Source organism: Panthera pardus, unplaced genomic scaffold (assembly GCF_024362965.1).
Source record: "Panthera pardus isolate Hobbes unplaced genomic scaffold, ASM2436296v1 HiC_scaffold_11, whole genome shotgun sequence".
Lineage (NCBI taxonomy): Eukaryota > Metazoa > Chordata > Mammalia > Carnivora > Felidae > Panthera > Panthera pardus.
The window spans coordinates 20,549,659-20,573,292 of NW_026526666.1; the positions used below are offsets into that span (position 1 = coordinate 20,549,659).

Here is a 23,634-nt window from a genome sequence, read left to right on the forward strand (position 1 = left end):
ATGCATCAAAAAGCTTCTGAATAGTCACCATTCATTCAACAAACATTTATGAGATGCCTATACTGTCTCAGGCACAGTGCTGGGTACTGAAATCTGCAGTGGAACAGTTACAAGGGGCAGGAGTTCTGGAGGCCATTAAGGGAGCAAGGAATAAAAAGCCATTCCTGGAAGAGAGGACAGCATCACACAGTTTAGACAAAATGCTCAGAAAACTACAAGTTAGCTCAGAAAGGCTGCAGGCAGGAGTCTTTAAGAATTGGCAGATGTGAGCCTGGATAATTCGGTACTTTTCCAGGAAGTCTTCTCCAGCTGATCCCTAGAAAAGCAAACACCTCTGCCCTCTCTCCTTATTAAACATAAGACAATCAAGGCTTCCTACCCTCCCTTTCCCATTTTCCAATTCCCAATGCTTTTCCACCAATGAAAATAGATCATTCCCTATCTGCATTTTCTTTTCCATCTGTCTTCTGCATATACCCTACATGTTAATCCACATCAGTGTTTTCTGCCTGTAACCACTGGGAAGGGTGGAGTAGTCAGTGTTTCCTGTGACCCAGGAAGAAGAGAAAACAGAGGTTACCAGTTCTGGGCTATACAAGCCACTGTTTCCTCAGAAGCCTGGTTAACCTATCTTACTGTAACATCAGATACCTGTGTCTGCCAAGCATACATCGTTAACAGAAGAAACAGAATATTTTACACTCCCAAAAATGCTTTCTAGTGGCACAAAGGGAGCTAAGCAAAGGACTGGCTTAATTCAGCCAGGGGTAAGAGCAATACAAACAGTGGGAAGGGAGAAAGGCTGAGAAAGGCAATGGAGAAGGGGAAGGAGGCTCTGTGAGAAGTGCTCCTGGCTTTAGCACGCTCACGGGCATGACAATCATGTGCCTGTCCCATCCACAGGCTCACCAACAAGTCTTCCCCCAGCTGTCACTGCCAACCTGAGCAGGTTGGGACAGGAATAGGATGCGGCCCAAGGGCTGTCAACCCGCAGGCTGCACAGTGAGCTGTGATGCAGCCTGGGAATGATGACAACAGTGGTGATAATAACAGCTGTGATGTGTTGCGTGTTTACAATATGCCTAGTAGATAGCTTATCTCCGTTTAATCCTCACAACAATGCTATGAAGTAGCTACTACTATTATCTACCTTTTACAGAAGACAAAAAACATGTTTCCAGAGGCTTCACAAATCTCCCAAGATCAGAAGCTTAAGTCAAACCCTGGTCTGTCTGATTCTAGAGCCAAGCTCTTGCTCACCTTTCAGTACTGCTTTTCATTCATTTTGTGTGTGTTCAACAAATGCTACCTAGTACTCACTGCCAGCCAAGTACTGTGATAAGTGCAGATACAACAAAGGCCAAGATTAAAAATGTCCCTGCCCCCAAGCAGGTTATACTCTTCAGAGGAGCTGGATAAAGAACACGCAAATAATGAAAATAAGTACAGGTTGCATTGAATGCTTGAACAAGGTGAATGGAATGTTATGGTAGAGGAAGATGGAAGAGAACTAGTTAATTGTATGGGCAGAGAAGGCCCCTTGATGAAGGGACATTACTGAGATCTGAAGGATGTGACACAGCCAGCCATGAAGTGACCTGAAGTAGAGGTGAGGGAACAACAAGACCCAGAACAGGCCTATCAAAGAAGAGGCAGGGGGTCAATGTGGCTTTTGTCTATAGAGAGTGTGGCAGGGAGCGGATCATGAGGGCCTGTAAATGCTGTAAAACGAGTTAAAATTGTCTTCTGTGCGCAACCCATGCCATTGTAGTTTGTTAAGCAGTAGAGTGGTGGCTTTTTCACTTTTTATTAAAAAGAGAGACAGCATACATGGATTGGAGGAACAAATACTGTTAAATGTCCATACTCCCCAAAGCAATCTACACACTTAATGCCATCCCCATCAAAATACCAAAGCATTTTCCACAGAACTAGAACAAGTCATCCTAAAATTTGTATAGAACCACAAAAGACCCTGAGTAAATAAAGCAATCTTGAAAAAGAAGATCAAAGCCAGAGGTATCATAATTCCGGACTGCAAGTTGTATTACAAGGCTGTGGTAATCAAAACAGTAGAGGGCAGACGAAAAAATAGATACACAGATCAAGAAAACAGAAGAGAAAACCCACAATTGTATTATTAATCAATCTTAGACAAAGCAGGAAAGAATATCCAATGAGAAAAAGACAGTCTCTTCAACAAATGGTGCTGGGGAAACTGGACAACATGCAAAAGAATGAAACTGAACCACTTTATTACACCATACACAAAAATAAATTCAAAATGGATTAAAGACCTAAAATAAATTCAAAATGGATTAAGGACCTAAATGTGAGACCTGAAACCAAAAAAAAATGTAGAAGAGAGCACAGGCAATAACTTCTTTGACATGGGCTATAGTAACTTCTTTCTCGATATGCCTTCTGAGGCAAGAGAAACAAAAGCAAAAATAAACATTGGGACTACATCAAAATAACAAAGGAGGAGGAGGAAACAATCAACAAAACTAAATGACAACCTATGGAATGGGAGGAGATAATTGCAAATGACATATCTGATAAAAGAGTATTTAAAATATATAAAAAAACTTACAAAACTCAAAAATGAATAATCCAATTAAAAAATGGGCAGAAGGCATGAACAGACATTTCTCCAAAGAAGGTGCACATATGGCCAACAGGCATATGAAAAGATGCTCATCCTCATTTATCATCAGGGAAATGCAAATCAAAAGTACAATGAGATATCACCTTACACCTGTCAGAATAGCTAAAATCAAAAACACAAGAAACAACAGGGGTTGGTGAGGGTGTGGAGAAAAATGACTACTCCTATACTGTTGGTGGGAATGCAAACTGGTGCAGCCATTGTGGAAAACAACGTGGAGGTTTCTCAAAAAGGTATAAATGGAACTACCTTATTATGATCCAGCAATTGCACTACTGGGTATTTACCCCAAAAAACACAAGAACACTAATTCAAAGGGATACATGCACCCATATGTTTACAGCAGCATTATTTACAACAACCAAGATATGGAAGATATACCACATCTTCCATATCTTGCTTGTTGTAAATAATGTTGCTGTAAACAGCATTATATATATATATATATATAATACATATATATATTCCATTATATATATTATATATATATATTCCATTATATATATATATATTCCATTATATATATTATATATATATATATAATATATATATATAATGGAATATTATTCAACCATAAAAAAGAATGAAACCTTGCCATTTGCAACAACATGGATGGAGTTAAAGTATTCTGATAAGTGAAATAAGTGAGTCAGAAAAAGACAAATCCATATGATTTCACTCATATGCAAAATTTAAGAAACAAACAACAACAACAACAAAAAACAAGCAAAAGGAAAAAAATAAGAGAGAGAGACAAAGCAAGAAACAGACTCTTAATTATAGAGAACAAAGTGATGGTTACCAGAGGAGAGGGGGGTAGAGGGATGGATCAAATAAATGATGGGGATTAAGGCATGCACTTGTTATAAGCACAGGGTGATGTGGTTTTGGAATGATAGGGATTTGGAACTGACAGCCAAGAAAGAATTTTTGAGACATCTTTGGTGCAAAAAAGGTAATTTCATTAAAGCACAGGGACAGGACTCAGGGAAGGTAGAGCTGTACTGGGGTTGTAAAGAATGACTGGTTATATACTATGGAGTTGGGGGAGGTAAAGGTATACGGAGGCCTCCAGAAGGACTTTCATATGCTAAAAGGGACTCTTAAGATGCCAGGGGCCTTGCTATTATCAAGCTAAGGTTGTTTTCTCTCTAGTAAGGCACTGACATTAAGACAGTAGGGGTTTTGGGGCACCTGGGTGGCTCAGTTGACTGAGGTCTGACTTTGGCTCAGGTGATGATCTTATCATCACTGGGTTGGAGCCCTACATTGGGCTCTGTGCTGTCAGCCCATCAGCACAAAGCCTGCTTCGTCCTCCTCTCTCTGCCTCTCCCCCACTTACACTCTCCCCAAATAAATATTAAAAAAAAAAAAAAAAGACAATAGGGGGTTCCTGGAGAAATGTTATACTCTGTATTTGCCTTGAGTATTTGTCAATGAGCTGAAGGTCATAAAGAAATTTTTCAAATAAATTTTCATGTTTATTTATCTTTGAGAGAGAGAGAGAGAGAGAGCGAGCAGGGGAGGGCTAAAGAGAAAGGGAGACACAGAATCCAAAGCAGGCTTCAGGCTAGGTCCAATGCGGGGCTCGAACGAGATCATGACCTGAGCCAAGTTAGAGGCTTAAACAACTGAACCACCTGGGCTCCCAGAAGATTGCCTTTTTCTTGTAATTTACTAAGATATTTGTAAACTTAAGGAGACTCCCACCTTACATGATTGTGATCTCTATCAATTAACCATTTGTTTTCCCCCTTTCCTTTGTTCTTGGGCAGCCAGAAGTGCTAGAGGAATATCCCACAAAGGACCTGGAGGGGAGGAGGGATGTGTTTGCTGAGTCTCAGCTTGCATTATGCTCCCTCATCATTAACTAACTGTAATTAAAATAAAAACTTTAAGAAAAAGAAAGGCAGCGTAGTGTTCTAGTTAGAAGCATAGATTCTAGAGACAGAATAACTGGCTGCAAATCCCTGACTTGCTGCTTGCTAATGTTAAAAAAGGGACAACAGGCCCCAAATGGAGTCACTTGTGCTAAGCCCACGTCACCAAACCAAGACTTAATACCGAACTTAATTACACTTTCAACCTCTCCCAGAAGTAGACTTGGGCCAGTTAATTTGGAATTTCCTCATCAGCACTAAGGTAATCTGCCTGATGGACTTCTGCTCTCCCCTAAAGGAAGGTGACCTTGCCGCAAACAATCCACTCTTTGCTAATGACTTCCTTGTCCTGTCCCCTTCTGCCTATGAAAATATTTCATTTTGCCCAAGTCTTCAGAGCTCCTTTCTATTTGCTAGGTGAGATGCTGCCCGATTCATCAATCATTGAATAAAGCCAATAAGAACTTTAAAATTTACTAGGATAGGGGCACCTGGTGGCTCAGTCAGTTGAGAGATCAACTTCAGCTCAGGTCATGATCTTGTGGTTTGTGAGTTTGAGCCCCGTGTCGGTCTCTGTGCTGACAGCTCAGAGCCTGGAGCCTGCTTCAGATTCTGTGTCTCCTTCTCTGTCTGCCCCTTCCCTGCTCATGCTCTGTTTGTCTCTCTCTCTCTCTCAAAAATAAATAAAAAAAATTTTTTTTTTTAATTTACTAGGATAACTCTTGCTTTTTAACAGATTTGGTGGCAGCCATGGGATCTGAAAGAGACTTTCAACAGTTTGGGAGACAACAAAAACACAGGCATGGTCCCCATACACCCTTTGAGTTCTCTTTCTCACTGTTTCTGAGGGCCATAGGTTAGCTCCTCTGGATTCTGAGCTCCACTTTCTCTGCATCACACTCCTGATTTAACTGGCTTTCCAGTCCAGCGCTTGTCAGGTGAGCTTGAGCAGGCACACAGTTCCATCTGGAACTTGAGTCCCTAGTCCTTGGTTCAGTCCCCAGCTCCCCATTTGTTTGGAATCCTAGTCCATAGTCCCCATCTGTTGATTTCTGCTGGCTCAGTCCTCTCCCCAGACCTCAGTTCGATGCTGGGAATTGCCGGTCGTGCACACAAGGCTTCCTATTGACCAGTCAGTAATATCTGTGGTTACTGCTGGCATGTTACTATGAGCATGTTTATCTGTCTTGCTTTGTATAATTTAAGGCTACTGCTAAGGGACTCTTGGAAGCCAAAAGCCATAAAATTGGTGGGCATGAGCCAAGCAGTAGAGGCTATCAGAGCACTCACCACCTAACTCTAAGACTCCTGTGTTAGGATAAATTGGTCACAGAACGGGTTAGACTGGCGCTAGGTCACCCACCGACCTCAAGAAATTTCCATGCAGTGAGATACACTGTAAAGCACCACACAATCCCCAGCCTCAGGGCCCATCCCTTTTAAGAATTAGCTTGGTTTCTGGGGACCCAAAGGCTTAGCTAAAAAAATGGGATCCTTAAATTCCAAGGAGTTGAGCATGCTACCTTCCAGCACATCTGCTTACTTTATGTATAAAAACTGTGATCCTGGAAGCTATGAATATCTACAAAAGTGGCAAAATTTGTATTAAATTTGTGTCCTAAACTTGGCTTGCTAACTATCAGGTTCGGGGTCCCAGAATATGGCTGGACAGAAATGTGGGTTGCACCCCCATTTGCAGCTAGAGATTTGTGGACAGAAATGTGAGTTAAACTCCATTTGTGGTTAAGGATCCTACCAAACCACCACCAGCCTTCAGGGAAATCCCAGCCCAGAATTACGGTGGCCATTATGGAGAATATTGCAATGAGACAAGATTATCCATTTAAGCAGTACACTTCAAAGCAAGGGCTCTCAAATCAAACAGAATGGGATACCTAATTTAATTGCCATGCAGAAGCTTCCTAAAGGCTTCAAGACTCCAAAACACCTTCACTGAAAAACTCATTGTAAAACGTGGAAGAAAAAATTAAAGACACATGTGGGACCTAAAACGAAACACTTAGATGGATGCAACTCTTACTGCTCCCTCGATTTTTCTTGACTCACAGTACTCTTTCTGGTAATCCTCCATCTGAATTCTTTCCCCTCTGAAGAGACCACATGACCATAAACCAAAGCGCACCAAGTTAGTGGCTACTTAGAGACACCCCCAGAGCTACCCATAAAGGAGAGCCCCCACATGGGCCCCGCCCAGGGCTGATGGGACTCTGAGGGATTCTCTGGTAAACTGCCACATTATTTTCTTAAACAGCCAAGGGAAACTAAACCTAAAATTAAAAATTGATTAGAAACCTTGCCAAATTCTAGTAGATATCAGACCTACACTCTCCACTTTAAACTCCACTCAGAGACTGCAGATGGAATCCCAGGAAAACGTCCTTTGTGGAGGATTTACTAAAATATTCCAAAGACAAGCTCTAAATCCAGAACATAAAAATCTTTTTATTTCCATCTTAGTTGGAAATCTCCCTGATACAAAAAAGCAAATTGATAAGAATGTGATAGGTTGGAAGATCAGTCCCTTGATGTCACCTGGCCACAACCCAATTCTTTGAGGGATTAAAAACAACTTTCCTTATTTTACAAATCTCTGTGAAACCAGAAATGTGGCTCCATTTTTTATCAATCCCCAAACCTCCCCCTATTTATCTTAAAGGGCTTGTAAATATTGTAACAAGTCTGGCCTTAGAGAATTGGCATTCTGTTCCTATGCTTTTGAGATGTAAATATTCTACCTGATCTTCTCCACTGAGCTTTATCTAGGCCATCTCTTTGAAATGCAAAGTTCAGGGAGGTAATTCTTATCAAAAGGGAAAAAGGGGGGAGAGTATTTGAAACTTAGGTGAATACAAAATCTAAAGTGTTTTCTCTACAAATAATAGTAAAATAGTCATCTAAGCAGGTAAATTCAAGTTATTCCATCTACCAAAACCACAATTTGGATTCAACATATTTTATAACTAGTGACTTTTGTATTATTGTACCTGATTCATGGATAGCTAAAATTTTAGAATAGACTATAAGGTCTCTTTTGGCATCTGTCTGTATGTTTGTGTGTGTGTGTGTGTGTGTGTGTGTGTGTGTGTTATACATGTATGTATATGTTATATACAATGCTGTTGTATACCTAAACAATGTTGTTGTATGTATATATTAATGATATATATGCTACATTCCCAACAACCATAATTAGTTCTCCATGCCTGAAGGGACATTTGAGTGGTGCATCACACTGTCTACCACAGGAATGTTCTTGAAAACATCTGTAGGGGAGTAGGGGAAACATGACTAGACAGAGGCATAAGTTAAACTGTGATGTAGTTCTAACAGAGACCTCCTCCAGTTCTTCAGGGAACTCTGGAACTGGTATGGCCCTCTAGAGTTGTCCTGAACTAAAGGCCTTTGTACCTTTGCTTCAACTAACATCGGATGCAGACTGTTCCTGGGGAAAGGGTCTAATCTTGAGCAGAAGACAATACTCAATGAAGTAATCAGTTGTGAACTGCCAACAGCCAACAGTTCAGCTGGCAGAATGAGTGCTGTAGTCCTGAAAGGAATATCTGGATGTTAGACTACAGTCTCCAGTAGGAGTTATCAGCCTATAGATGATAAATTGGGCCACGGACATGGATGGGATCCTGGGGAGAAAATGCAGAGTAAAGAGAATAGAACCCAGGACCTAGCCCTAAATCTAACTACTAGAAGCCAGAGGGGGAGAGCTGGTAAAGAAATGGTAAAAGAGCAGCCAGAATTGTGGGATCTAAATGGGGTGTATGTCTGATCAATTGGGGGCCCTCAAATGTGGGGCAACAACCAGCTGGAAGCCAATGGCACTTGAGGTGGAAGAATTCTCCTGAGACAGAACAAAGGAGATAGAAGTTTGTTGAATACACTGCAAGGGAGCAGCTGGCAAGTCCGCAGAGGAGAGGCTGCCTGCAATGAGGCAGTGGATGGAAGGGGGAAGTCGAGGAGATTTGATGAAGTATGGAAGCTTCCCTTTTCTTGGTAACTGTGCCTGGTTCTAAGTAGCCCATTGGTCAGTTAGGGCCTCTGGATATTCTGAGGTGGGAAGCCTGCTGGGCCTGTCTGTATTCAGCTGGGGGAGGGGGGGGGCAGGGGCACTGTGGACCCTTTCCATTGTTTGAAATTGTTTGCCTAAAAGTGTCGTCTCTAAGAATGGCAGAAGAAAACCCAGGGGAGCAAGGTGTCACTGAAATCAGGGAATAAGGATAGAACCATTCCCCAAGGGGAATGATGCTGAAAGTCTGGCAAATGTAAGACACCACATATCCATTGTCTTACCAGCATAAAGATCATTGGTAACTGACTAAAGCTGTTTTAGTGACTAGTGGAGAGACAGGCCAGCTTAGAGTGTGAGGAAGGATGAAATGAAGTTCAGGAAGTGGAGACTACTTATGAACACAACTTTTTTGAGATTTACTTAAAAAGGAACATAAAAATAGGTGGGGGTAGTAGCTGGAGGTAGATAAGGGCTCAACATAGGATTTTGCATGTTTTATTTGTGCTTGCTTTTTATTTTGATAACTACTAGAGTATGTTTGCATATTGAGGGAAGATATGGATGCTGCTGGAGAAAAGATAAGAGAAGAACAAGGGTCAATGGCTAGCTGGCAAGAGGCAATGGCTCTCAGGGCCAAATGGGAGAGACTAGCCTTTGGTAAGAACAGGACCATGAGGAAAGATGGGGAAAGATGTGGGCAGAATTATGGTTGGGTGGTAGAATAAATACATTCCCAAAGATTTACTTTATTTTCTCAACGAAATATAATTGCCTTGAGTAGGTTAATATGTGCTTGTACCTTGCAGTTCTGCTCCCACCCTAAACTATAATGGTCCCAGACTCTGCCTCTCATATTAAACAGGAAGAGAGAAACAAGGTGTGGCTTTGCAGAGCTAACAGCCACGGGCATATGTTGCTTTGCTTCTTGGCCTTCTTTCTTTTTTCTTCCATTTACAGTCAGGGGTGCCAGCTTTTAGACCAGTAACACAGGGTGGGGCTAAAGGTCAAAAGGTGACAAGATTTCAATCTGAACTCACTGGAGTGCTCAGCTGTGCTTCCTCATTTTAATCAGGAAATCCTGGAGTGACCTAGCCAGCAAGAACACATCTGGGGAGACAGGGGAGGAGGGAAAAGAGAAGAAGGAGGAATCATGTAGCAAGGAAGGGGGAGGCTCATCTCTCTTCTCTGGGCTCAAAATGGATCATTTCTTTAGTTCCTACCTTTGCATATATTCAATGTGCGCCCATTTTGATCTCTGCCGTACCTTTTCCCTTTGCAGTTCTGTTTTTATAATCTCTTCCCCGACTAGCGAGGATTTCATTGCACTTACACATAAGGTCTGTTGATTTCCAGATACACCCAAGATAATCAACATTATATCTTATTATATTATAAAGCATACAGATATTAGTGGTAAAACAAAGAAAATAAAACAAAAGGTATTTATTGACATATAAGTATAGTCCTAATATATTGTTTAACAATAAATGTAGGTTTTTAAAAGTATAGATCAATAAGTAGATATGTATTCAAAGATATATACATAATATATATATATATGTTTTTAAATGGCTAATACTTATTAAGTGGATATTATATACCAGCTATAATGTTAGCTCTGACTTTTGAAAAGTGATGTTTTTATTTAAAAATTTTATCAGTAGTTATTAATTTTCCTATATGCATTACTTCTGTAACTTAAAAAAATTTTTTTCAATGTTTATTTATTTTTGAGAGACCAAGAGTGTGAGCAGGGGAGGGGCAGAGAGAGAGGGAGACACAGAATCCAAAACAGGCTCCAGGCTCTGAACTATCAGCACAGAGCCCAACACAGGCCTCTAACTCACATACCACGAGATCATGACCTGAGCCAAAGTTGGATGCTTAACCAACTGAGCCACCCAGGCACCCCGTGTAAATTTTTTATTTAAAAAATTTTTTCTGTAAAAATTTTACAGTCAATTTTAGAACCAGTATCAGGTCCCTGGTAAACCCTGTCATTTACAACCAGATTCCATGGTTCCTCCTCCCATTTGCAACCTATAATTGTATCAGACATGAGGTTGGACCATTCTTCTGCTCTGGTCAGTCTTTCCTCTGCTCTTTTTAACATTTGCCAACCCTAGGTCTGAGTTTGGAATGCCTTGCCAAGCTAAGTATCTTCTGGGCTCTGTAAATCACTAATAACAAATTTCATGTGTTAACCAACATTAACTTACTTTAATTTCTGTTCTCTTCTCAAAGAAGCTCTCTGATTTTTTAAAAGCCTATGCATGGTTCCCCCATTACTCCAGTGTTTGTGGCTTTGACCTCCAATCTCTTAACTACTTGAGTGCCAGAAGCAGCTCCCCACTGTGGCTGACTTCTTGCAAAAAGGCAATAAGTGCCTCCTCTACCCCTAAATTGTCTCCTTTTTCACTCTACCTCTGTTGCATCTTTTCATACAATGAGAAAGAAAACTTGACTCTTTCTTTCTCATAAAGTTTGGACGCAAGAAGAGAGATGGTAAACATGTGCTCAGAGGAAGTAACAGTGTTTTTGTATCATGTGTCAGTCATGTTCCAATCAGGAAAAATTATCCTGACAACCAAATAGCCAAGTACTTTTTAGCACTCATCTGTCTTCTATAAATTTAGTTCTCTGTTCTAGAGTTAACATGCCTCCTACATTCTTATAGATATGATACAGTTAAGCCTGCCGACAATGACAGGCATACGGTTAAAATTGCTGCAAATCTTCTTTCCTATTTCTCTCTCTTGAAGTTGAAAATTACCTGAACGTTGGCATCCCACATTTCCTGTTCAATCTCCCTATTTCCTTTGGAGATCACAACTAAAATGGCTGGCAAAACCTCCTTGAAGGCGCTATTTTTAAGAGAAGTGGGATGGGGAGAGAGAGTGGGAGCATTCCTAATTCCTGTAAGAAAAAAAAGGGCCAGAGAACTACTAGAGTCATGTTTCCTGATTTGTCCTGCAGGCTTTTTGACACCCTACTGGCCAAACTCCCTAATATTGTACTACTTTGTCATAGTTTCCAGGGAGTATTTTCCTGAACAGATTATGCTTATTTGATTTATAGGAAAAGTCTAAGACTTTTATAGATCTAAACTTTTCTTTTGGAAGCTACTCCTTGCACGCTGAATAAGACCCTAATTTGAATTAAAGAGAAAAACAGTAAAAGCATAAGAAAACACACTCAGAGGCTAAAATGTATGTTTTATTCCTTAACTTCTATCTGCTATGCACCCTGTTTGTTTCTATTTTTTTAATTAAAAAAATGTTTTTGATGCTTATTTATTTATTTTGAGGGAAGGGTCAGAGGGAGAGAGAGACAGGGAGAGAGAGAGAATCTCAAGCAAGCTCTGTGCTGTGTTTGCAGAGCCTGACACAGGGTTCAATCCCATGAACTGTGAGATCATGACCTGAGCCAAAATCAAGAGTCTGATGGTTAACCAACTGAGCCACTCAGGCACGCCCCCCCTTCCCTGTTTGTTTCTAATTACCCCCGCATGTATCTGGATTTGAAGACCCCTACCAGCCAATTAGTGTTTCTTAACTTTAATCCAAAGTAAAGGAGGATGAATGGTAAGTCTAAGCCTAGGTCACAATTAGAAACATGACCTGGAATATTTCCCCATTCCAAGTGCATTGATGACCTCTTCTTTGTGAGGATCAGCATATTCACTGTGTAGGGGAGGAAAAGTTTTCCTCTACTACTGTAGATTCTTTCGGTTTGTCTATGAATTAAATTAACATAAAACAGATTAACTGGAGAAAAACAAATTTAATTACATTTATAAGGGAGTCCCATAAAATATATGACACCCGAGGACAAGTCAGTCAGCTGAAGCTTATATGCCATCCTGATTTAAGAAATGAGATAAGGGCTTAGAGCATCAAGGGGAGGAAGGTGATTCACGGACAATAGGAAAAGCAGATGTTTGGGAATTAGATGTTTGCATTGCCATATAGATATGTCTTTCAGACAAAAAGTTATCTTTGGTAATAGCTCTCTTTCCGGACCAGGCTCTCTATTTAAATTCTTTTAGATAGTTAAGGGAGAAGTAAAAGTTTTTCTTGAATCTGCTGGGTCTTGATTGCCTTTAGCTCAAAATAATCTACATGCCAAAGTGGCATATTTCAGGATCATGCTCCTCCTGTTTTCCTTTGAAACTTCCCTAAGAAGTGTTGCAGTCCAGAAGTTAAGTTGATAGACTGCTTCACCTAATTGAACTAGTCTCTTAGTCCTGAGAATAGGTCAGTTCAGTGAAACAGTTGTGTCTCATTTCAGGATGCAGAGAAGTAAGTGGGCTCATGTTAGGCCTGTGGTGCAAGCCACCTGGTATTTAATAAGAGATATTTCTATGGAAACAAAAGAAAAACAATGGTCAATGATCAGAGCAGAGTACAGTCACAGTTTATGAGTTTTGAAGGCAGACAGTTGAGAAGATTTCTAGATGTCCAGCTTGAAGCATCTTCAGATGGAGTGAGGGCAGGCAGTGACAATATGATAGATCTTCCTGATTTGTAATTTGAATATCTCTGGTGATCTTTCTAAGTGGCCTGTAGGCCAACAGGCATGAAGATTACCCATACATGAACTATTATCATGATTTCTCTGAAGTTTATATCAAGTTGTCCAGCATAGCTTGCAGGGTTTTAGAAAAAAAGCAACTTTAGTTCTCCATGACTCCAAGTCAGAAGGGTGAGATAAAATTTGAAATGTTAGTTTGGAGAGTTGTAGCCAAATACTGGAGAAAACTTGAAGAATTCAGGATCCATTCCAGTGTATAGGTAGAAAAAAACCTCAAAGCAATGAGCAATACTAGAACCTGATGTCCACAAGTGCTTATCATAGTTTCTATTAGAACATAATTTTTCTGTCTCTGGTAACCCCTATTTCTATCAAAGAAAATGATCATAAGACTAATTTGTTTGCAAAGTCAGTCTAGTTTCAATATATTTTGCCAGATTATTTATATAAGTACAGCAAGAATAGTGATTAACCATATAGGCTTTTTAAATCTACTTTGCTAGACATTTTTCATAAGGAATCTCAGATTCCAACTTTTTAAAAGCCTCTTGAGGCTAGAAAGATAAGCCAAAGACTTGCCATCAGAGTTTGCCTGAAAAACCTATAGATTTCAGTTATTTCCTCTCTTCTTGAGGTCCCCAAATTAAGCTAAGGTTCCTGTGCCTGCCAGAAAGTGATCTTCCTTACTCACCTGGTAAGACTGTCAAAAACCCTAAAAGCAGGGCAGAGAGATTTTTGCAAGGGGCTTTATTAATTCCATAAAGTCAACCTTAGTTTCTTAAAGCTATTTGGTCACCTGAGTTTATCACATCATTCTCAAATATGACGTTTTAGTTAAAGCATTGGTAATATAACCCATGTTTCTAATTTTCTTATTACAAAAACAGATTCTTACTGAACTTACACAAATACGTATATTGCCATGAAAATATAAGAATAGTCAATATTTTTCAAATTCAGGAGGGATCAGTTAGGGAGAAAATGCAATTATGTCATCTTTGTTCACAAAGGCATATCTTGCCAAGTTGTTGATAGCTTAAAAGAAAAAAAGAAAAGCTTTCCTTAAATCTGGAGAAACAAAACATAAGGAACCAGCAATGTTTCAAACAAAAAAGTCATAATAATTATAATCATCCACCTCAGTTCAGTCAGTTCCATGTAATTAATATTTGTTCTGCTTGAATCAGGTTTTTCCATTAGTTTTAGAAATTCCTGGGGTGCCTGGGTGGCTCAGTCAGTTAAGTGCCCAACTCTTGGTTTTGACTCAGGTCATGATCTTATGGTTAGTGAGTTTGAGCCCCACATTACCCTCTGCACTGACAACACTGAGCCTGCTTGGGTTCTCTCTCCCTCTCTCTCTGCCCCCTCCCCTGCTCACATGCTCTCTCTCTCTGTCTTTAAAAATAAGTCAAGGGGCGCCTGGGTGGCGCAGTCGGTTAAGCGTCTGACTTCAGCCAGGTCACGATCTCGCGGTCCGTGGGTTCGAGCCCCGCGTCAGGCTCTGGGCTGATGGCTCGGAGCCTGGAGCCTGTTTCCGATTCTGTGTCTCCCTCTCTCTCTGCCCCTCCCCCGTTCATGCTCTGTCTCTCTCTGTCCCAAAAATAAATAAAAAACGTTGAAAAAAAAAAAATTTAAAAAAAATAAAAAATAAAAAATAAAAATAAAAAATAAAAATAAGTCAATAAACATTTTTAAAAATTTTCATTTAGAAAATGATTTGGGGAAGTTTGTCAAAAATATCAGAAGGTTTAGACACTTTACCAAATAAGATCATAGATCATCATGAAACAATACTCAATCTCTATTTAACCAAAGTGACAAAAGGTTTTAAGGCAAATACAAAAGGTTACGTAGTTGTGAGCAAAACCAATAAAAGACCTGATAAAGCACAGAAAATTATTTTGAGAAAACAAAGAATATTTGCTTTCTAGGCAAAAAACTTGAAAGGTAAAGACAAAACTGGGTGTTATGCATAGGGGATGAATCACTGTAATCTACTCTTGAAATCATTATTGCACTATATGCTAACTAACTTGGATGTAAATAAGTAAGTAAGTAAGTAAATAAATAAATAAATAAAATTAAAAAACTAAATTAAAAAAGTAACAAAACAAAACAAATGAAAAGGGTAATGACAAAATTTCCATAATCCCTTAGCAGGAGCAGTACAAGAAAACTTAGTCCTTTTAGCAAATGAAAGAAAATTAAGGTTTAGTTTTACATAAGTACATTACTGATTTTAAAACTTAACTTTATAACCCTTATATGATAAGGACAGCAGCTCTCAAGTCCTCAAATAATTAGTTTGCAGCCTAAATGACATCTTAGAGGATTCACTCTCCCAACTACATTGTTTTCATTTTACCTTTTTTTATATCATGGAATTTTGGAATATTTTAATAAATCCTATGACAAAGTTTTTAGAAGGTTTTTCTTTTCCTCTAGGTACATTTAGCTTCATTTTTGCTTCAGGGGGGAACCTAAAAAAAAAAAAAAAAATTCTTCCTTTTAAATATCTTATCAGTTTTCAGCAGGGACAAAAGTAAATATTTCTGGCAGTCTTGAACAACCCACCTTGGATGTAAGAGGGGTCCCCAAAGAGGGTGCATAGGATACTGAAATTCCAAGATCCAGAGTTACTCCCAAAGATAGCCAAAAGAGAAAATAAAAAATCTGCATGCCCCGGACAGGCAGAAAGCCAAGCCAAGTTCTTAGGATACAACAACTAGATAAACGAGAAAGCCAAATTATGTACACAGCCCAAATTTCCACTGGTTGATGAATGGATAAAGAAAATATGGTATATATATGTGTGTATATATATGTATATATATATATACAATGGAAAATTACTCAGCCATAAAAAAGAATGAAATCTTGCCATTTTCAACAACGTGGATAGAGCTAGAGAATATTATGCTAAGTGAAGGAAGTCAGTCAAAGAAAAACAAAACAAATTATTTCACTTATATGTGGAATTTAAGAAACAAAACAAACAAGCATAGGGTAATTAAGACGGAGAGAGATCAGCCAGCCGAGAACAGACTCCTAACTATACAGAACAAACTGATGGTTACCAGAGGGGAGGTGGGGGAAACAGGTGATGAGGATGAAGGAGTACGCTTGTGATGAGCACTGGGTGTTGTATGTAAGTGTTGAATCACTAAATTGTACACCTGAAAAGAACATTGTTAACTGGAATTTAAACAAAAACTTAAATAAAAAAAAAAAGAAGACAATAGCTATCCCAGGGAGGGAAAGGATCAATAATCAATATGTCTAGAGTTGTAAAGAAAGGAACAACATGAAATTTTATTTTCTTCTTTCCAGGAGACCTGAACTCCTTGGTGGCTGTTTAGGGTACATCTGTGAAGGACATTGCATAGGAAGACCTAAAGCTGGTAAGGCCTGGTTATAGCCCTCAGCAAAATTATCCCTACTGCCCATCCCAGGTGCTTCTGCCAAATTCACTTTCTGACTTTTGGTATTTTTACACGTAAACTGTATACCCTGGGCCTGGGCATCAGGCTGAAGTGCTCACTGTAAATTTTATAGGGAAATGAAAGTTAAATATGGCAGATGTGGCCATATTTTGAGAAGGTGAATTTACTTTGGATTTAATTCTTCTTCTAATTTCAATGCTATCATCTTCTTAATGGATTTCCTAAAGTTAGCCATTATATCTCTTTGTGTTCTTTTTAATTTGGTCTTTCCCTGTGTACCAATAAGACAATTTGTTCAGGATGAAAGCTCTCTAATTTCTTTTTTCTTTCAAACATAGCCAGTTCAAAGGATCCATCATCTAGCCATTGATGAGTAGGATCTCATATTAATGTCAATGGCAACTCAAACCAGTAAACCTTTTATGACTTACACATGGGTGCAAGAGGTATTCCCAAAGAAAAGTGTGGGGGGCGGGGGGAAGCAGCTCTCACAAGGTCCAGAAAGTGCACTCCTAAAGTTAGCCTAAGAAAGATCTAGCTGCAAATGGAGTGCAGTTCACATTTCTGTTGCCACAAATTGGTGATGACTAATTTGAAGGTTGAGGTGACACAGACCCCTTAAGGACTGGGACCTCTTATGACAAACTCCCCTGACAGCTGGCACAGTTGGACAAAGAGAACACTGCTTATCAGATCCACAGTCTATTCAGCTGTCCACCAGATGCGTGCATCCTCTAACTGGTGGACCAGACAAAATACTCTCATTGGTCATAAAGCCAAGCTCTCAAAGCATAGAACAAGATGAAAGGGAAACCTCATCTGGTTTTTCTTATATGCACATTAACAGTTGTAGCTAAGCCTTGAGTCTTTTGGAGTCAAACGAATACTCAAAAGGGATGTGCTTCCAGTTTGAGGATTGTGTGGTATTTTTTTACAGAGTACCTTGTTGCACAGAAATTTTCTTGAGGTTGGTGGGTAACCTAGTATCAACCTAACCTGTTCCATAACCAAGTTATCCTAACAAGAGAGTCTTTGAGTTAGGTGATGAGTACTTTAATAGCTTTTATGTGCTCCACCCATTCTCACCAACTTTGCGGTGTTAGCTTCTAAGATGTCCTTTAGCAACAGTGTGTTAGTCTTTACCTAATGTGCACATTAACCCACACCAAAGTTTATCTAAATAGACATCAGTCATGGTGAGAACTGTGAACTCATCAGTCTGTTAGACAGGCTTATAGGGCCTATGATTGTATTCTACCTTACAGCTTTTATCCTTATGACAAAGACACAGAAAAACAGTGACTATCTCTGGGAGGAAAAGGATGAATAAAAATCAGGAGTACTCATATCAAATCTTTACCAGGGTTACTATACCCAAAGAACTATTTCCACAAATATTTTTCCTGCTACTCTAAATTTAGAAAAGGAAGAAAAAGACTCTTACCTCTCTTGTTTCCAATTCTCCCTGTAGGCAGAGATCTCAGAGGCTGATGTTGTAAGAATTCTTAGCTTTTTTTGTCAAAGATTTCTCAGCTGCAACAGCCTCAGAACAAGCAGTGTCCAGCCAGCAAAGTTTGTCCCATCTGAGTCACCAACTGTAGGGGAGGAAAATTTTTTTCTCTTTCTTTCTAGGTTCTTTTGGCTGGTCTATGAATCAAACTGACATAAGACAGATTAATGGGAGAAAAACAGATTTAATTATGTTTGTAAGGGACTCCCATAATATATATGAGATCCTTGGACAAGTCAGTCAGTGGAAGCTTGTATGCCATCCTTAGCTAATAAATGGGATGGAGGGGGGTGGGGAAGAAAAGAAAGGAAGAGAAAAGAAAGGAAAGGAAAAGAAGGAAGGAAGGAAGGAAGGAAGGAAGGAAGGAAGGAAGGAGAAAGAAAGAAAGAAAGAAAGAAAGAAAGAAAGAAAGAAAGAAAGAAAGAAATGGGACAGGGGCCTGGGGCATTAAAGGGGAGGAAGGTGATTCACAGGACAATAGGAAAAGCAGATGTTTGGGAATAGAAATAGATCTTTCAGACAAAAATTATCTTTGGTAATAGCTCTCTTTCTGGGCCAGTTCCCCTATCTAAATTATTTTAGGTAGTTGTTAAGGGAAAGGTGAAAGTTTTTCCTGAATCTGTTTGGTCATAATTGCCTTTAGCTCAAAATAATCCACATGCCAAAGTGGCTTATTTTGTGATCACATATTTTGCTGCCCTTCAATTACATTTTCTTTTTCCCTGTCAATTCTTGCAGGATTACATAGCATTGCATCCAAAGAAAGTAAAGTAGACTCCTTGGGGAAGATACCAGAAGCAGATCATCTGGACATCCCACCTCTCTGCTCAATTCTTGGTAGGATCTTAAAGTAAATAGTCTTAGTCAGATACATGTACCATTATTTATCACCTCAGTCTAGATGTCAAGGATGGTTCTAAATACTTAAAGGTCACCTGTACATGTGTTCTTCATGAGACTCATGAATTAAATGACATGAATATGAAATAAACACATAGGTACAGATGTTATGTGATTCAATGATAGTCCTGTTTATACAAATAATTTCTTAACATTGACCAGTTAATAAATAATACACATCAAAATTGGTCTTTACTAACACCTTGTGCCCACCAATAATTGTGGTATCAAATCAGGCTTCATTTCCTCCGAGTGCCTGTGATATCACTAGTAGTGAAGTTTCCTGAAAAGTCACAGAAGTTTGAGGACAAAAAAATCTTATATCTCAAAATAACAGAGAAACTTGAGGAACTAACCTTAGCTTCTTCCAAGCCATAAAGGATTTGCCCCCACCCATTCACTTCCTCTGAAACAGGAACCTGTGAAGATCTTTCTTTGTTCTCAAAAGACGAGCTTTATAAGAATCCTCCCCATTCTCCCTTAAGGACAAACCATTCAAGGAAATCAGAGGGAAGAGGAGAACATCACCAGGAGAGGAAAGAGATTAAATATGCTTTAGTTTTAGTTTATACAGTCTTGTTTTGAAAATTCTCTTTATTTTTTTTCCCTCTCTTCCCTAATCCTTAAAATGTCAGTTACTCAGGGCACCTGGGTGGCTCAGTGGGTTAGGCGTCTAACTCTTGATCTCTGTTCGGGTCATGATCTCACAGGTTTGTGAGTTCAAGCTCTATATCAGGCTCTATGCTGACAGGATAGAGTCAGTTTGGGATTTTCTCTCTCTTCCTCTCTGTCTCTCTGCCCCTTCTCTGCTTGCTCTCTCTCAAAATAAATAAATAAAACATTAAAAAAAAATCTTCAAAAATATTTTTAAAAAGTCAGTCACTTAACCACTCTGAATCATCATTTTGATTTGATACTAAAGCCTACCTTGATTCAAGAGGATACTGAGAAGTAACTCATAGCAAATAACTATACATTCTTTTGGTAGGATTCATCTTCCTTCTCAATCCCAAAGACACACACACACACACACACTGACTCATTTTTTTTTTCTCCAGTGAATGCTCCATCAGGTTTTCTCATTGAGCCACCCATTACCTTTCAGTCAACCTCACAGAATAAAAAATATACCCCGGCAGGGTTCCACAAACCACCCCCCAAATGCTACAATGGCACAAGTGTAATTGGTGGATGAATTGGCCATCCAAGAACAAAGCTGAAAGCAAACGTCAAAGGACACTGCTTATGATAGCCAGGATTTTAGAGATAAAGATTCCAGTATATTTTATTTTCAATGGCTTAGTGGGGCAAAACACTGAGTAAGGATGATAGATACAAAGCAGGAGAAAGAGAGGAAAACAGGAAGAAGAAAAGGGGGAATAAAGATGAATGGTGAAAGATGCTAAAAAATTGGGAAGTTAAGTATGATTTTAAAAATGAACAATCACCTAAACAGCAAAGGGGGAAATAATTTGGCCTGCAAGAACAAAACAGAAGAATGGAAGAGGAAGAAGTCTGGGTTTCAGCCCAGAAAAAAGCTGGAACCAAAATAATATGGAGACCTCCACTGTTAGCAGATTTTGAGCGGCTAAAATCTGTGACCTTCTTTCCATTTCCTGACTTGTACTGTCCTCTTTACCAACAACAATTCAAAATAAGCAGTCATCAGACCATTAGTCAGCACTTTTAATAGAATTGCATCAAAGATTATTCATCTCTGAAAAGGAGTTCCCCATTATTCCCTCAAATGGTTTTTAGACTAGTCATCATAAGACAATGTTTGAGTTGCATGTTCAGAGTTATTGTAGCATCATTCAATTTATGTAAAATCTTTACACAGAAGTCTACATTATTGTTCAGAACAGTGTGCCTTAGTGGAATGGGTTTAGAGGCCAATGAAACCTGTGTTCAAGTCCTAGTTCTGTAGCCTGTAACAAATTACTTTTTAACTTCTCTGAGCTTCAGTTTCCTCCTATATACAATGGAGATTTTTTTTAAGTTTGTTTATTTTGAGAGGGAGAGAGGCAGGGGAAGAAGCAGGGGAGGGGCCGCACGAGAGAGAATCCCAAGCAGGTTTCACACTGTCAGCTTAGAGCCAGATGCAGGGCTCAAACTCACAAACCATGAGATCATAACCCAAATCCAAATCCAGAAGCTTAACTGACCGAGTCACCCAGATGTCCCATACAATGGAGATCTTTTAAATTAAATGACAAAACCAATATAAAAAGACCTTTCTCATTTCTACTTTGTAATAGAGCTCAACAAATTATGGCAATAATTATCATCACATTAATGAATGAATGCTCACATATATAAAAGTTCAAGTGTCAGATCAGAGAGAAAAAGAAACCCAATAATGAGAAAAGGATAATGAAGAGGAAGAGGAAGGAGGGAGATCCCACTGGGTGGAAGAGGGTAAGTTTGACTGAAAAGCAAGTAATCTGCCACTGATGCCAAATCAAGAGCTTGCGGGGCAACTTCCCAGGGCTACCTACATCAGAGCAGTCCAGTCACCTGGGCAGTTAGAGTACCAGATGCTAAAAGAAGACAATGAGTTCCTGGAAGGCAATAGCCATGGTTCTATAGGAGTCAATTTCTAAAGTACTTCTCACTTTTTGTCTTCCTGAGCAGAAATCTTTGCACTAGCCTGCTTTAGGTAATGATTTGTCCAAAAGGAAGGTTTGCATTTTCTTACAGAAGGAGAACAAGAAAAAGAGCAATGTTCTGCTTCTGTCGTTCAAAACACCTGGGTAAGCAAGCTTCTTGAAAAGGGATTTGCTGAACTCCTTTATGAGACCTTTGTATCTGTTTTTTAAATGTTTATTTATTTTTGAGAGAGAGAGAGAGCACGAGTGGGGGATAAGCAGAGAGCAGGAGGACAGAGGATCCAAAGCAGGCTCCATGCTGACAACAGAGAGCCCGATGCAGGCTCAAACACATGAGCCGTGAGATCATGACCTGAGCCAAAGTTGGACACTAAACCGACTAAGCCACCCAGGTGCCCCAAGACCTTCGTATTTCAACAACCAATCATGGAGACTTCAGATCATAGAGGTCTACCAAAATAAGGTTACAAAAAAAAAAAAGTAACCTGTTTTATCACTAAGATTTAGCCAAGTGAATGAAGTCAGGAAAAAGAAATGAGGGAAAGAAAGATCTGCTCTTTTTTAGTGTGGGGAATTGTGAGAAGTTAGAAGAGCCCTGTGGATGGTGGGGGATGGGGGAGGAGGGGATGTGAAATGGCCCAGGAAGGGAAAGGTGCACTGGGAAAGCAAAGTTACCTCCGAAGGCAGAACTGGGGTCATTTGAAGATACCTCCCCATAGACTCTGGAACAAAGTGGGCCCCTGTGTGTCATGCTCCATACAAACCTAGGGACCCAGCCCATCCTGAGGCAGTGTGGTTTGGTCAGACAGAGGGAGGGAGACAGGAGCCCGAAATCAAGCCTCTGTGCTTGTCAGAGGTAGACGAGGCAGAGGCTGGAGAGGCCAGCCAGACTTCAAAGGGCTCTCTAGCACCAGAGGAAACTGAAATGAGGGCATGTCAAACATAGCAGACTACAGACTTTGACCAGCCAGGAGATCAACCACAAGTCACACCCACCCAGTTTTCAGCCATAAACACCCACAGGGCCAGTAGCACCCAATAGAGAAGGGACAACAGCCTGGGGCCAGAGCAACCTAAGAGCTATGCCTAAAGACACCAACCCCTCCCACCACAACAACTACCACCACCACGAGGTTGAGGTTGCGTAAGCCTCAGCCCTTCCCCCGCGTTCCAGACAAGCTAGGGAGGAAGAGGTCTGTCATCTGAGAGGCTGAACATTTTTAGCTAAGGAAAGCAGAATAGTACCCAAATGGATTAAATTATTGAATGGGACTACATTTTAAACCGATGTTTAGTTAATGGCATTCCTTCCTCTATCCAGAAAGTAAGGGCTTACAAAAGAAGCCAAAACAGTATAGACTAAATAAAGTTTATTTTTTGCACACTTCAAGTTGTAACGTAGGTTACATTTCACAATCCCATTACACATTCTTTCTTTGGTTACATGCGGAAAGGCAATCTAAGCACAATATGTAATGAATGGTTGACTGGCAAAACTTCCAAAGGAATGAATTCTTTGAAAGAACAAGAATATTCATCCTATGTGGTCTGGTTTTAGTGGAGAGGATCGAGTGACTGGGGTGGAGGGAAAGAGAAGAAAAGAGAGCTGGCTGTGGACAAGGATTTTGTCTATTTTATTCACTGTCATGTTGGCCACGCCTGGAGCATAGTAGGTGCTCCACAAATCTGGGTCAAGTGAATGAACATTTATACTCAACAAATAAACATCTATTGGGTACCTGTCTTATGCCAGACATTGTCAACACGATCCTATTTAATTCTCACAACAGCCTTTGAAGTTGGTACTATGATCACTACTTGATAGATTAAAAAAATGAGTTCAGAAAGGTTGAGCAACTTCTTCAGTCACACACCTGAGAAGTGTGTGATGGGAAAACAGGACAAATGGACCACGGTGACTTATCAAAGTATTTCCTCCTATGGAAGGAAATATCTTCCGATAGGATAAATTTCAGTGATAACTCTGCCCTCCATTTTATAATTACAAGAGAGATCCTGATGTTCTCTGCCATGACCTGACTCCCACTG

General features: G+C 39.8%; 1 long non-coding RNA gene across 1 annotated transcript; it reads right to left on the reverse strand.

Moving 5' to 3' along the window:
• Positions 1 to 12,353: 12,353 nt before the first annotated feature.
• LOC109271939 (uncharacterized) lies at positions 12,354 to 22,501 on the reverse strand. Its single transcript, XR_002082177.2, has 3 exons — positions 22,261 to 22,501; positions 18,011 to 18,161; positions 12,354 to 13,152 (listed from the first exon to the last, which is right to left on the reverse strand). It is a non-coding gene; the product is annotated as an uncharacterized LOC109271939 (long non-coding RNA).
• Between the last annotated feature and the right edge of the window lie 1,133 nt (positions 22,502 to 23,634).